This window comes from Phyllostomus discolor, chromosome 13 (genome assembly GCF_004126475.2).
Source record: "Phyllostomus discolor isolate MPI-MPIP mPhyDis1 chromosome 13, mPhyDis1.pri.v3, whole genome shotgun sequence".
NCBI classification, from domain to species: Eukaryota; Metazoa; Chordata; class Mammalia; order Chiroptera; family Phyllostomidae; genus Phyllostomus; species Phyllostomus discolor.
In genome coordinates, this window is record NC_040915.2 from 13,046,492 (window position 1) to 13,061,624 (window position 15,133).

General features: G+C 53.6%; 1 long non-coding RNA gene across 1 annotated transcript in view; it reads left to right on the top strand.

Annotated features, from left to right (window-relative positions):
* LOC114509898 overlaps positions 1-15,133 on the top strand; it is a 57,436-nt gene that overhangs the window by 39,215 nt on the left and 3,088 nt on the right. The gene's annotated exons all lie outside the window — the stretch shown is intronic.

Here is a 15,133-nt window from a genome sequence, read left to right on the forward strand (position 1 = left end):
TGACTGCCACCTTATGCGTGTTCCTAGTTCCTGTCCCCCTCGCACTGTCCTCCCTGTGTCTTGGACCTTGAGGGGCAGCTCATGGAGAAGACATATACCCAGCACTAGGGGAACTCCTAATCTAGTTAGGACAATTAGAAACCCTGATGATAGCTCTGGCTGGTGTGGCTCAGTGGATTGAGCGCCAGCCTGCAAACCAAAAGGTTGCCGGTTTGATTCCCAGTCAGGGCATATCACTGGGGGCGTATGAGAGGCAACCGATTGATGTATCTCTTGCATACTGATGTTTCTCTCCCTTTCTCCCTTCTCTCCCCTCTCTCTAAAAGTAAATAATTAAAATCTTAAAAAAAAAAAAAAGAAAACCCTGGTGATAAACCAGCCATTTCTGAGACAGATCTATCTTCCTGTTCTGTTCCAGTGGCACAAGAATGCAAGCCTTGCTGGCATGCAAAGGGGAAGTGTCCCGTTCTCACCCCCAAGCTCTGTTGCGGGCTCTACAACACGGACTGTTCTGCGCCCCCCCCCCCCTTCATCTGGAGACGTCCCTTCTGCCCATTTCGGCCTCAGTGCTGCATCCTTCTTAAGGACTGTTGACATTTCTAAGGCCGTTTGCAAAAGATTGTGGCGGTAGTGCGGTAGCAGCGCTTCAGAGCCAGAAACGCCGTGGCGGGCTGGACTCAGGAAGGCCTCTCCGAGGGGATGCAGGAGCCTTAGGTGGCGGGTACTACCCAGCCTGGTGATGCGGAGGAAGAGGAGGAAGAAGATGTCCCCTACTAGTTGTTTCTCCCTCTCTCCTCAGGCTGACTGTTGTCTGCTCCTGCTGCTCGGGCACACGGCTGTAGGGGCCGGGAGGGGAGAGGATAGGATCGAACAGTATCCGTAGCCAACTCGTTCTCATTTCGTTGGAGCCTCACTGAGGGCATGACCATCAACCCCACTTTTTGCAAGTCGACACTGGGGCTCAGAGGGGCGAAGGGGAGGGCCCATGCTGGGGCAAGCCGAAATGGAAAGCCCAGACCAGGCAGGGAGGGAGGGAGGAAGGAAGGAGTGCGGGTGTGCCTGAGCTGGGGGTGCGTGGAGAAGGCAGCGGGGCCTGCTCTGCCCTGTGGCCGCAGTTCCCGACCCGTCCCCGATGGCCGCCTCGTTTGGGTTTGTTGTTGACGCTGGAGGACGAAGGGAGGAGTCCGCCAGACGGCAGATCAGGTGCTTCTCAGAGGATCAGAAAGATCGGGGCGCGGTGTGGAAAAGCCTTTCACACGGTAACCCAACCTCAAGCGAGGTTTCTGCCCTAACCCTGGGAGGGGCCCACTGATGAATGAGGCAGCTATTCCTGGAGCTGGCAGGGAGGCAAGGGGCCACTCTTCTGCCCTGGGGCTGGCGAGCCATTCCTCTGGTGGGGGGAGACTGCAGATGTCGTTCGGGGGGTGCACACCCAGATTCTGGGAGGCGGGCTGGTGGCCCAGCTCACAGGTGGCCGTGTCTGTACGGGGAAGCTACAAAGTGGCAGATGGCGAGGCAGGTTTCCTGCCGTGGTGAGTGGCCACAGGGCCCAGGGACCCAGGCCTTCAGTGGGTGGGACAGGTTGTCACTGGCCTGGGCCTGGTGGCCAGGATGCAGGTCTGTCTGTGGGCTTGGGTCACAGCCCCTGTGTTGCTGTCCCGTTTGTTCCCATGCTAGCCAGGTCCCTCTCCTGTCCCAAGATCAGTATCTTAGCTCCCTGTCTCCTGCCCTGGGAAGCCGCTCTGTCCTGAGCCCTGTCTGAGCTTCCCAGTCATACCTCTCAAAGATGTGACCATGTCTCCCCAGCCCCAAACATGGGTTCTGATGCCACGTGGTGGGTTGAGGCCCAGCGCCAGGTGACAAGGACTGTGTATGTGTGTGCATGAATTGGGGTGAGCGCAGGACCTGGAGCTTCTGGTAGCCCCCCTCCAGCGTTCCTGTGCTCTCCTGGTGCTGGGGGCCTGGCTCTGTTCACTCGCTGCCTTAGGCTGGCCCTCTCTTGCCTCCTCCGTACAGTGAGGGCGTGCAGGCCCTTTGCTCCCAGGGCAGCCTAGACTGTGCCTCCCCACCTCCTGTTCATTTCTGAGGCTACTCCCCAGAGTCCTGGTGAGCCCTCCTTCTCTCTGCCTATCTCGGTCTGGGAGCAGCAGGCAGCTGCTTGGGCTGAGGAAGCTTTGATCCCATGTCCCAGCGATCCAGGGTGGTGTCGGAGGGCCCCAGAGGCAGAGCAGAAATGGGGAGGGGATACTTCCAGGGCAAAGCCGACAGTGAGCCCCCGGGGTGTCCCTGGTGCTAAGAGAAGGCCAAGGGGTAGGGTGGGCACTACTCTCAGGGCCAGATGAGTAGTCAGTGAAGTTCCTGACATGGGCACCACTGAGGTGAGAGGCTGGCAGGCTGGCAGAGGGGGCAGCGGCAGCGTGGGGCTCCACGCACAGAGGGGCCCTGCTGAGGGGGAGAGAGGAGAAGCGGATGATGTGCGCTGTCCCAGTGAGCAGACAGGGGAACCTGCGACTGGTGAGGGACCTGAAGGTGGTCCCTGGAAAACCATCGAGTTCTCAGGGGCTTGCAGAGGCAGAGATGGCTGTGCCTGCTCCCCTGGTGCCCTCTTTCTCCAGCGCCGGGCTGAGGTGGGCTCCACCTGCTCAAACCCAAACCCAAATCCAAACCCAAAGGGCAGGAAGCGGCTGGGGTGGTTTGGTAGATTCTCAAATGCCGCCAGCTGGTGTTGCCGGGAGGGGGACATGCGAAAGAAACCCTGGCAGTGGGCTGTTTGGGACCTGGCATGGGGGGCTGTTTCTGCCTCCTGGGGCTCAGCCTTAGGAACTGTACCAGTGCAGGGCGCGCTGGTCTCTGAGCGGAGGGAGGAATGCCATGTGATACATCTGCTGCTCCCCAGCGCTTGCCCGGGGTTGAAAGTCAGCAAGGCCTGAGGGAGGTGTCAGAATTGCGTTGAAGGCGCATCTGATAGGCAGGACTCGGGGTCACAGGGGCCAGATCAGGCTATGAGAGGAGCAAGGATAACTGGGAGCACAGGTTGGGTGGAGTCCGGCTGAGGGCGTTGTCTAGGTAACAGTGACATGGAGAAGGCAGTCAGAATGAGGCCAGTGTCACCAGGGAGCCAAAGTGGGGCGGCACCAGCTTCCCCCGAAGCCCTGCTGGTAGGAGCCCGAAGAGGTCCAACGTGTGCTGGGAGCGGGCAGGCCCTCCCTCCTGCCAGCAGGACCCTGGCAGCCACAGTAGAGGAGCAGCTTTGAGGGTGGCTCTGGAATCAGACAAGCCTGCATTTGAGAAAAATGTAGAATGCAAAGCAAAAGCCTCTACACCTCCTCTAACTTTCTTGTATTTTCAGAAACTTGTGTGTGTATATGTGTGTTTGTGTGTGTACGTCCTTTTCACTGTACAAGTAAAACACACCGCTATTGTATCTGTTGCTTTTCTATCTTGCTTAACTTATTGGCAACATGGAAGAACCACCTAGTTCTTTTTAATGGCTGTTTAGTATTCTGTGACGTAGTATGCACTGATGTAGCCAATCAGCCTCCAGTTGGCAGACTTGAGGTTATTGCTACTTTGGGGTTATTTCGATACAGCAGCAATCACAGTGCCCACCTATCTTCGAACACCGGCCGGATTATTTTTGTAGAAAAACCCTAGATACAGGTTTTCTGGGCCAGAGCTGTATGTACCCCCCACTGCAAGGCTCTTTCAAAGGGGCTCTACCGGTGCACACTCGTGCAGACGGTGTTGAGGGTTACAAGTGGCGATAGTAACACAGCGCCGTTGTGAGGATTAAATGAGGCGATGTATAAAGCTTTCAGCCAGTGCCTGCCACGGAGAGCTGCAGGCCGGGGCTCCCTGCAACCTGGATCACTGGTCGAGCATCAAGAAAGGTGCTGGTTTGGGTTTCAGTCACCTCGGGGAAAGGGAGACAATGGTCTGACAGCTGCTGAGCAGATGTCCCCTTCATTCACGCACTCAAGAAAACGCGTGCAGACTCGGTGTGGGAATGGACCAGTGAACCAGGTGGGCGTGGAGCAGCAGCCTGGCCAGGGGAGACGGCCAACGCGTCTCCAAGACCGTGTGCTAACTGCCGTCCGCACGCGATGCTGCCGCTCATATTCCCCGCTGACCGGTCTCTCTCTCCCCCGACCGCCCCGCCCCTCCCCTGCCCCAGTGTATGTGACGGAACAGGAAAGGAAGACGGAGAACACCGCGTGTCAGGCGGCCTTGGCTGCGTGCTGGGCTGCGCTCTGCTGCTGCTGCCTCCTGGAGAACCTGGACTGAGGAGCCGGCACCGCGGGCTCCCCGGCGCGGCACGCTGCCTCCTGCCACGGGGATAAACAACTAGCACTGCACGGTGTCCTTGTGTCCATTCTTTCTCTGAAAATACCTATCTGCGGACTTTCACGTTTTAGCACTTTAGACGGGTGTGAAATGGTATCTCATTATTCCGCTTTACCTTCCTTCATTACTAGTGATCTTGAACATAAAAATATAAAATTTTGGTAATTTGCTTTTATAGATTTTATGAATAGCTTTTATATATTTTTAGCTCATTTTTTCTAATTGTCTTTTCTTACTGACTTGTAAGGAGTCTTTAAGTATTTCCTCATACTAACATTTGTCACTTTTATAGGTTTGCTTATATCTTCTCCCTATCTCTCTCTTAACCTTTCTTATAGTGTATTTTCTAGTATGAAAGTTTTAAAATGTCTTGCTTGTCAATCTTTCCCACATGCTTTGTGTGCTTTACTCTTTGAAAAATAAATTTCTATTCTAAGACCAGAAAGATAAGCCTATATTTTTTTCTGAGGATTTTTCACCTGGAATCTTTAGCCCACCTCAATTTATTTTTGATCATGGTACAGGTTCCAGGTTTCTTCCCCCACTTTTGAGAGTTCCAACACCACGTACCGGCCAGGTCATCCTTTACCCGCTGCTTTGAAGAGAGATTCGTCACACCCCAAGTCCCCATGTACGGCTGGGCTGGAATCAGAAGCCGGGCGTGCTGAGCATCCTCCTCAGCCCCAGGCACGCCCATTTTCCTTCCTCAGAATGTTCTTAGCTAGATTCTGTAGGAAACCCCCAAGTTTGGCTTTACCTGGGGTGACGTGATTTATAGAGTGACTGGGGAAGAGCTGGCCTGTTCACAGGGTTTTCTTCCTGTCATGAACGTGTTGTCTCTCCACTTATTTCTGTCTTTTATATCCTTCAATAAAGTCATGTAATTTTCTTCATAAAGCTTTTGCATATCCTTTGTTGGTTTTGATTGGGTTTCTTCTGAGGTACATTATAGTTTTAATGCAACTGTGAATCGTATTTTTTTTAATGCAACTGTGAATGGTACATTTTTGGTGAAAATAATTTCTTCACTCCAGTGGGTCACAGAGGAGAAAATTCTAACCCAGTTTTAGGACAGCATTGCCTTGCAGCCCTTTGAACTGGGAGGAGCAGCTCTGCGATGTGCCCCTTGCACTCCCCCGGGAGGCCCCCTCAGTCCACAAGGACCCACGTGCGCTCAGTCAACGCGGAACAGCTGCAGTGTTGGGTGACGGACCACACGGGAGAGACCCCACTCCTGCCCTCACGGGGCTGACACTGTGGGGAGAGAACAAGACACTAAATGATCCCAGTGGTGATAACTGACAGTCTAGTTTCCTGTGGAGAAAAGATACCTGTTTTATGAAAACATAAAAGGGGGGCCATCCTGCACAGTCTGGGAGGGATGTGAAAGACGAACAAGTGTCAATAGGCAAAATGGCTGTGGGAAGAGCAGGTGCAGAGGCCCGGTGGCGGGAGAGAGCACAGCTCCCATGAGAAACCAGGATCGGTGTGGCGGAGAGCAAGTCGATGTTGGGGAACAGAGGAGAAACAGGCAGGAGCGAGACAAGAGATCATAGCCCCAGTCAGCAATTTGGTTTTTGCTCCGTGGTGGGAAGCAATGAAGATTTCAAGGAAACGGATGACATGATCAAATTTGCATTTTAAGAGATCCCTTTGGCTAGCACGTAAGAGAATGGTTTGGAAGGGGCTCAAGCTCACGTGGCAAGAGGCTGGAGAGGCACGAATGCATTTGCAGTATCTGGAAGTAGAATCAACAGGACTTAGTAAAGGACTGGATGAAGGGAGAGTCAGGGATGAGTCCTGGGCTTTTAACTGGAAATTGATGCCTAGGAGTGGTATTTGTGGAGGATGGGAACAAGGAAAACGGACCGTGTTTGGTTTGGAGGGAAAAAAATCAAGGTGAGCTGTGAACTTGTTGGACTGCAGTGTCAAGGTGGCTGAGACATTCAAGTGGGGCGTCGAGTAGGCAGTTGTATGGACACCTGGGGCTTGGAGCAGAGGTAGGGCTGGAGATGAACATGTGGGACACATCGGCTTCTTGGTGGCAACTGCAGCTGGGGCGGTGAATGAAGTCAAGCTGGGTAGGAATAGGAGGGTGGTGTGGGGCTGAGCTTTAAGGAAAACTGCGGTGGACCCGTAGATGATGAACCCGCGAAGAAGTCAGAGGTAGAAAACCAGTGGAATGGGGTGGCCTGGAAATGGAGAGAATTTGTGTTAAGAAGGAGTAATCAGTAGCATCAAATATTGCTGGGAGGTCAGGTAAGAATTCAGAAATGTCTACTGGACTTAGCCACACTTATCCATGGGCGGTGGACCTCTCTCTGGTTCCTGCTCTGTGAAGGACAGCGACAGAGGGAAGACAGGACTGCTAGGACCAGAGACAGGGCTCCTCAGGCCGGAGGGGCAGACATTGTGTCGGCATGAAGAGACGAGCTCAGAGGTACAAAGAACCAGCTGGTCACGAAGGCTTGAAACACCTGCTAAAGAGGGAGTGAAGCATGTGACAGGTTCCAGAAAGGCCAGACACCAAGTAAGGGAGTCGGGCTAACGTCACTCAGTGTAGAACCAGATAGAGAAGACACTGCCCCTCGAGCAGAGCGTGTCCCCTGGGGTGGCTGTTGGAGGGTCCAGCAGGTCGGTAACCGAGCACGAGACCGCCCGTGCTCTGCAGAGGCCCTGCCCAACAGCAATGGTGTGGATCTGCTTCCCAGCTACCTTTCAGACTTACCGATGGCTTTCCAGCTTTTCTGGTATGTTTCCAAAAGAAACTTGACACACAACTCCAGTATGGGAAACAGATACTATGGAATTGCAGTTGAAGTGAGGAAGGACCACCCCCTACCTTTTTCTGGAACCCCAGGGACCTGAGGAATGCATTCAAAGGCCTTTGGTCTTTCCAGATTTTCCAGTACATTTGGCCAAGCCCAGAGATTTGGCTGGATGGGTTTTGCCCCAAAATGTCCTGGGATACTGCCCCCCACCCGCCCCGTCTCTCTCTCTCATACACACACACACACACACACACACACACACAGAATGCTCATGTATTCTGTAAAGATCTGGAGGGTACTTTATTGCTGGGTTATTTCCACTTTTTGGCGATTATAAACTTACATGCAGGTTTTTCTATGAACATAAGTTTCATCTCCAAGGGGAATGGGCCCAGGAGTGAAATTTCTGGATATGACTGTTTAAGAAACTGCTACTGATTTCCGGAGTGGCTGTACCATTTGTATGCTCATCAGTAATGAATGAGTTTCAGCTGCTCTGTTATCCTCACCGGTACCTGATACTGCATTTTTTCATTTTAGCCATTCTCATGAGTGTAATAGTGGTATCTCATGTGGTTTTCATTTGAATTTTAAATGCCTGATGATTTCATATATTTATTTGCCCTCCTCACACACTCTTTGGTCAAGTGTCTGTTAAATCTTTGGCCCACTTTAAATTGAGTTGTTCCCTTACTGTGGAGTTTGGGGTTTGTTTTTAAGATTTTACTTATTTATTTTTAGAAACGGGAAGAGAGAGAGGGAAACATCGACATGAGAAACTTGATTGGTTGCTTCTCGTGCATGCCCCAGCTGGGCACCAAACCTGCACCCCAGGCATGTGCGCAGACTGGGAATCGAACCGGCGAGCTTTCACTTTGCAGGACAACACCCAACCAACTGAGTCACGTTGGTCTGGGCTCTTACTGTGTAGTGTTAGGTCTTTAATATTCTAGAATCAAACCCTTTGTTGGAAACTATCTCCTTCACAGTGCCTTCCACAGAGCCAAAGTTTTAAATTTTGATTAAGTCTAATTTATCCTGTTTTTCTTTTCTTTCTTTCTTTCCTAGAGCATGCTTTTGTATCAGGTCTGAGAACTCTGTCTAATCCCAGGTCATGAAGATTCTCTTCTATGTTTTCTTTTGAAAGTTTTATGTTTTACATTTAAATCTGTGATATACTTTGGGTTAATTTGTACATAAAATGTGAGGTTTAAGATGGTTGAGATTTTGTAGTTTTTTTTGCACGCCAATTTTTTCAACATTTGTTTGAAAAGACTATCCTTTCTCCATCGAATTGCTTTTGTGTGTTTCCAGCCATCAGCTGACCATCTTCACGTGGGTCCGCTGTCCTCTCTGTTCCATTTCTTTGGTCTGTGTGCCCCCCGCCCCCCTTGCCAGTACCGCAGCTGTCTTGACTGCTGTGGCTCTGTATTAAATCTTACTTAAAAGAAGGTAGAGAGATTCCTCCAACTTTATTCTTTTTCAGAATTGTTTACTCTAGTTCTCTTGCCTTTTCATAAATTTTATCTACAAAAAACACTGCTGGGACTTTTATTAGAATTGGATTAAACCCAGTGATTGTTACGGGGCCAATGGGTATTGCAGTGGGATCGCTCGCTCGCTCTTGTGCCATAACCTTTGACGGTGTGAGGCAGCCTGCTCCTTCCTTCCTCTGCTGTGTTAGGATTATCCCAGAGTTCAGGTCCTAGCTTATGACTGATTACAGTGGTGTCTTTTGAAGTTTGGCAGTAAATGAGGTGTGGCCTACATCGCACTGGGTAGGAAAAGCCATGAAAAGATGACTAGAATGATGAGGGGCTTGCGGGCCAGGCCATGCTCTGGGCCTGGTAAGCCACCAGCGCTCCCAGCCTTGGTTTCCGTGAGTCTCACGTCTGAGCAGGTCGTGAGCAGGATCGTGGCGGTTTCCAGCCACGAGCAGATTCTCCCTGCCTGGGGGCCGGAGCCCCCCTGCCTCAGGATGCAGAGCTGTCATGCTCTGCGCACGACCAGTTTTCCCCTCTGGATTTCCTTAATTTCTTCTGCCTGGCACAGCAGCCCCATTCGTACTTATTTCTCCAAAAACTGCACTAGAAATACACTCGTAATACAATGAGTTGCTTCCTCCCTTCTGCTACAATAATGTCACCCATGACGGCAGGACTTCTCACACTTGTGGGCCCCACGCCCCACCTGTGGTCTTTCTAGGGGCTCTAACCCAGCTCACACCCGGCTTCTCTCGTCTGCCTGGGGCCGAGGAGCCGACTTCCAGCGGAGCAGTGGGGTGGTGCCTGGGGATCCTGCGTTTTCCTCCATGTATGCCCGGCCATTACCGCCCCCGCCCCCGTCTCTGGGCTGACTACAGGGTAAAAGAAAAGCTGCTTTCTACTCCCCAAACTAAACCAGAAACAGGGCTCTTCTAAGGTGTCTCTTCCCCTCTAGGTGCAAAGTCTTGTGCAACAGAAATGGGGCCGTCACCCTGGTAAGCCATTCGAGGTTGCCTTTTAGTGGCTTCTCTCCCCAGCATGAGGCTCTTGGTTATCTCCACAGGTTTACAAAAACCAAATTATCTGTGAGTCTTTCATTTTTTAAACTCATCTGGAGAGATCTCACCCCCACCCCCACGCCGTTCAACCCTCCCATCAGCTTGTGGCCCGCCCGGGGCTGGGTGGGCCGCACACCCTCTGCGGCCCAGGTGCGTGCTGCCGGGCCAGCAGTCACAGGTGTAGGCACTGCTCCTGGAGCCGCGGATCTTTAGTCCTAAGACATGCCCAGTGGAACGGGCACCAAATTCTGAAGGATCACATTGGAAACGTACTGCACGATCTCACTAAGAATATCCCCCCCATAATGCAACTTTGTCCTTTGTAAACTGAGATCTTTCTGACTTAATACCTTTGTCTCCATCAATTTTTCCTGTGTTATATAATGCAGTAGTTTCCACAACTGTCTTTCCTTCCTATAGAGGAGGAAGTAGAGGCTACAAGAGGTCAAGTGCAATGAAAAGGTCACTCAGCCATGAGGAGGAGACCCAAGCCCTCAGCTTGGGTCTGCCCAATTCCCAAGTTGGGAGCAGGGATGTGAGCCCTGGTCTGGCCTTTTCCTTTGTTGGTCCTGATGTGTGTGCAGGGGCTGTGGGGAGGGGTGCTCATCTTCTGTTGTTCAGGTGGGGTGAGTTCCACTTTCTCACTTGTGGGATGGCATGGGCTCACTGGAAAGCATCCTTGGTCAGCTCCCAGCACTGCGCTGAGCGTCACTGAGGACAGCCTGCGCGTTCCCCGCACACGCCCCGTCCCGGCTCCTCGGCAGCCGTCTTGTCTTCTGCAGCATCTCCGCTTGGGAGGTGAGAGGGTGGGAGGAGGTGGGGAATGGTCCTTATTTTAATATTCTGTGATCATGGGCAGAAAACATTGTCAGCTCCTTTATCCCATTTCTGCATTTTCTTTTCCTAAGCCAAAAACAGGCTGGAGAGAGAGCTGCCTCTTCCAAGACACTCTCTTGTCCCCAGAAAATTCAGTTCCTTCCCTGAGAGTCAGTTCACAAGGCCACCAGTCCTAATGGAATTTTTGAGATGCAGTTGTGGGCTGGTCACACACAATGGTTTATTGTCTTTATTTTGCGTAAGAAGCACCTTACTCTTCAGGTTTTAGTCTTTTAAATATGCGCACCCCTTCTAAGTTGACCATTCTTTTTCATGTCCTGTTTCACACCTGGTTCTGCCTGCGGACCTTAGTGCCTGCACTGCTTTAATGATGGTCACGCTCATCACACCGAAGCAGAAGCTCGAGTGCATGTGTGAGGGTTTCCTTACTGCCCTCATCCAAGGAAACGGGATGTTTCTAAACACTGCACCCTCTCCAGTCTCCGAGGGTCTCCACAGCTGCAGTTGTGTGTATTCTGCCTCCCTAGCCCCCCAGTACACACAGCCTCTCCCCACTCAGGGGGGCGCGGTGGTTCCTGTCTCCCTGTGAGCAGCTGTGCTAAACGTGGATGGCTCGTCCTCTGCTTTTACCATCCCGTGACGATGTGGGGCCACACGTACCGATACAACCTGCATGTGGACTGGCTGGAGGCCCTCGCCACACAGACCCAGAATGAGAAGTTTTGGTGGTTTGTCTGCAGGATGTCCTCACACTGTGGTTCCCAGTTATTAAGTCCTCCCTTCTCCACTCTAAGCCAGGTCCTGGGCCAAGCACTTTACATCGGCTTGTTTTTATCATTAAACCTAAGTTCGTAGGCACCGCTTTTCCCATTTTGAAAGTGAGAAGACTGTGGCACAGGGAAGCTGTGCCCTGTGCAGAGTCAGATAGCCTGGTGGTGACAGCGTCAGGGCTGGAACTAGGGCAGCGCCCCTCCAGAGCCCACTAATTTAGATACTGTCCCCAAACAGCAAAGCAACCCAAGGAGTGCACGGCCAAGGAAAAGTCAGAAGTACATCTCTTGAGGGGGACTGGCCAGCCACCCGTCCTCCCCTGACCCCCAGGGGGTGTCTTGTTCTGGGCCAGCACACCCCCTCACCTTCCCAGAGTGGCTGCCAGGGAGGGACCCTGAAATTCATTCCACCTTCCAGGTGGCTCCGAGGTAACGGGCCCTGACTCTCTTGGGGACACACTCTGGAGCAAGGCGAGGACTGGATCTTGCCGCCCAGCACAGGAAGAGAGGCCCTTCGTCCTTCTGTCACAGCCACATTTCAGGTCACTTGCAGCCAGGCTGCTGTCTGGTCTGAAATGAGCCCAGTCTTGGTGTGCAGAGGGCACTGGGCCAGGACGCTGAAGGGCTGGGTGACAGGCCTTCCAGGACCTGTCATTGATCACTATACAACCTCAGTCAAGTTACTTCCCTTCTTTGAGCTCAGCATCCTCTTCTTAGTAAAAAAAAGACCAGCTGTCGTGATCCCCCTAGGCAGTGCCATCTACAGTTCTACCCCCTAAGACACCTGTTGTCCCAGGACCTACAACCAACCCTGTCCCAGCAGGTCCAGCCCAAGGACAGGGCCACAGGAGGTGAGGGCACTGTGGCCCTGTTCATCCGACGGGCACGATGTCAGCGTGTGTAACTGGCCTTGCTGTGTGTGAGACACTTTCTGTCGGGTCAGCTCTTCACGGGACGGACCCCAGTCCGCATGGGGCGCACAGGGCTGGGGTGCAAGCTGGCCCCGAAACTGGGCAGGGGTTGGGGGCCAGGTCCTGCCCCTCCTCTGGACGCTCTGGCTGAGACAGGCCTGGGTGCGCTAGACTCTGGGCTGGGCTGGGGTGGCTGCTTGGTTTTGTGTAGCAACTGTGTCCCTCGTAGGATGGTGACAGCTGCATTTCTGGAGACTCCAGAACAGGGACCTACACACAGATCAGCAAGCTCTCACCTGTTCCAAACCAATCGAAGTGACGGTGGGCTGAATGACTGATCAGCAGAGGGGCAGTCACTGATGTCCTGAGTGGACAGGTGAATTGGTTAGCCCCCAGACTGACCTATCCTTGGAGCGGGTATCTTGGAACACTGAAACTGACAGAGGGACAGATTTGGGAGACACGGCCTCACCTGACTCAGCTTCACACAAGAGACAATGAGGCCAGAGCTGAAGCTGCAGGAGGAGGCATGAGGAACAGAGCAGGCAGAGGCCCAGGCGGCCGGGGAGGGCCCCATGCTTAGCAGCGAGAGCAGCTGCTGCTGCAGAGCCTGGGCCCAGGCCGTGCCAGTGCTGCCGGCCCCATACCCTGCCTCCCTGTGGAGGAAGAGGGAAGTAGAGGATACTCCTGACCTCTCCTCTCCTTAACCTTCAGCCTCCAGTGAAAACTACACACCCTGATCCCCCCTGCTACTCCTAGCCACCCTCTTCCCCATCACTCTCCCTCTCGGCTTGCTCACCTGGTGCTCATGGGCTTGCTCAGGTGACACAGTGGCACTGCCTTTGGGGCAGCTTTTCTCGCCAGTGCAGCCCCCTGTGCTGAGTAGTAGTAAGAGATCCCACTACACGTGTACGTTCAGAGAACATGGAAGTGAATCCTCAGCAAGCTGTGTGCTCTCCCCTGCACCCCTGCATGGAAGGGACAGGATCCATCTACGGCTGCCTCAAGATTTCACTTGTTCCTAAGATGCTGACAGACTTTTCCCTCCCTGCCTGCCTCTGTCTGAGCAGCAGGGGGGGCTGTGCCGGCGTCCTGATACTGCTGGAAAGGCTGGCTCGCAGTCTTCCATTCTCGCAGACACTCAAGGGGGGTTGAGGACAGCTGCGAGGAGCACAGGATACAGGCCTCCTGCCTCCAGCAGAGCTCGTTTCCACTGGGGGCGCTTGTTGGGAGGGGCCGTGGCTGTGGCGGTCTTAACAGTAGAGGAGCAGCCCCGGGTGCCAACACTGGTCTGGACAGAGAGAGGCCCAGGTGCAGCCTCCTAGTTCCTGGAGCAAGAAGGCCCCGATATCAGAACTCCATGGGAGAGCCCAGCCTTTGTCTGCTTCTCCTCATTAGCCTTCCAGGGCTGTGACTATGCGCAGATGCTCTCACAAACGGGTGGGTCTAGAAAGGCTCCATTACCCCCAGCACTTGATTAATCATTTAAAATGTCTGTGCTGAGCAAGTAAAGGTTTCAGATTCCAGGAAGAGGCCGACTGAGGAGTCTTCAGCTGAAAAGGCCTCTGCTCACATTTCTTGCAAGTCATCTCTGCCCTGGCCCCTGTGTGGCCTGGGACTCCCCAGAACCTGCCCACTGCCTGCCCAGAGCCAGGTTTTGTGAATGGCGCCCCTGCAGCTGCACAATGCAGTAGTCCTAGAACTCGGGGCTGCTGGCTGATGTGTATGGTGGGCTAGCTTATAGTGGGCTGGTGGCCCTAGAGGACAGGTTGGTGACCTCACAGAAGACCCCAGGTCTTGGTGGTCAGGCAGTTGGGCACAGGAGGCTGTATGCCCCCTTCCACCTATCTAACTCTGCTTCCAGCCAGAGGCAAGCGGGCAGGTGGGAGCTTCTGACAGAAGCTGCTCAGCTCCTCCCAGAACTGCCGTGCACCCAAGACTTGCCTGGGCCTTTCTGACCTAGTCTGGGCCTCTGGGTCACAACTCGGTGCTCCTACACCCCCTCCCCGCATTTCCTCCATCCCTCTTCCTCTGCCCCCCACTCCCACCCCTCGACCCGTTCCGCTTGCTTTCACACGGCAGAGTTCTGAGTGTCTGCCCCTTTGCAGGCCCCACCCGGAGCTGGGGCTGAGAACACTGAGGGTTGTTCCCAAAGGCTCCTCCTGGGCAAGAGACAAGCCAGTGAAGGCTTCCCCTGGACCTGATCTCCAACTCGACTGTAGCTTCCTGGGAAGAGAGACCCTTCAGTCCCTTCTTGCCTGGGGCAAGGGCACAGGCTTCTGGCACTGGTGGAATAGGGTGGTCTTGGCTACTGAGACACGAGACAACTAATGGGAGGGTTAGTGTTTTGGCTGATGTGTATCTAAACCAGTTGGCCCTGCTAGGCCCTGCCTGTCCCCAAACTGGCCACAGGGGGGCACTTGATCTCCAAGGAGCTCAAGCTGAGCCCCTGCAGGCACCAGAACCTCTCCCCCACCTGACTGCCTAAAGGGTAGTGGCGGCTCCCACCCTCACCGCCCACTGCTCTTTGACCCCTCCCCTTTTCCTTTTTAAAACCTTTTATTCTGAAATAACTTTAGACTTACATGAGTTGCAGAGATGGTAGTCTGTATACTGTTCACTGTATGAGCTTCCTCATAATGGTTAATGTCTTACCTAACCATGGCTCTGCCCCTTTTATGTCCTTCTTGCCTGAAGAGTCCAGTTGCCAGGAACCCCCCGCGATCTGGGTGGGGAACACCTGCACTGCAATCAGCTCCTGCTGGGTAAGCAGGCCTGCTAGTGCAGCTTCGGTGCACATGGGTCCCCTGGCATCAAGTCCCTGGGGAGGGTGTCGTGGCCCAGGGCCCAGGCAGCAGGGGCTGCACGCTGACTGGCCGGCCAGGTGGTGTGCGAGCTCCTCGGGCAGATTCACCCACTGGGTGTCCCGGGGCAGACCTGGCCCTGCAACTCGGTGCA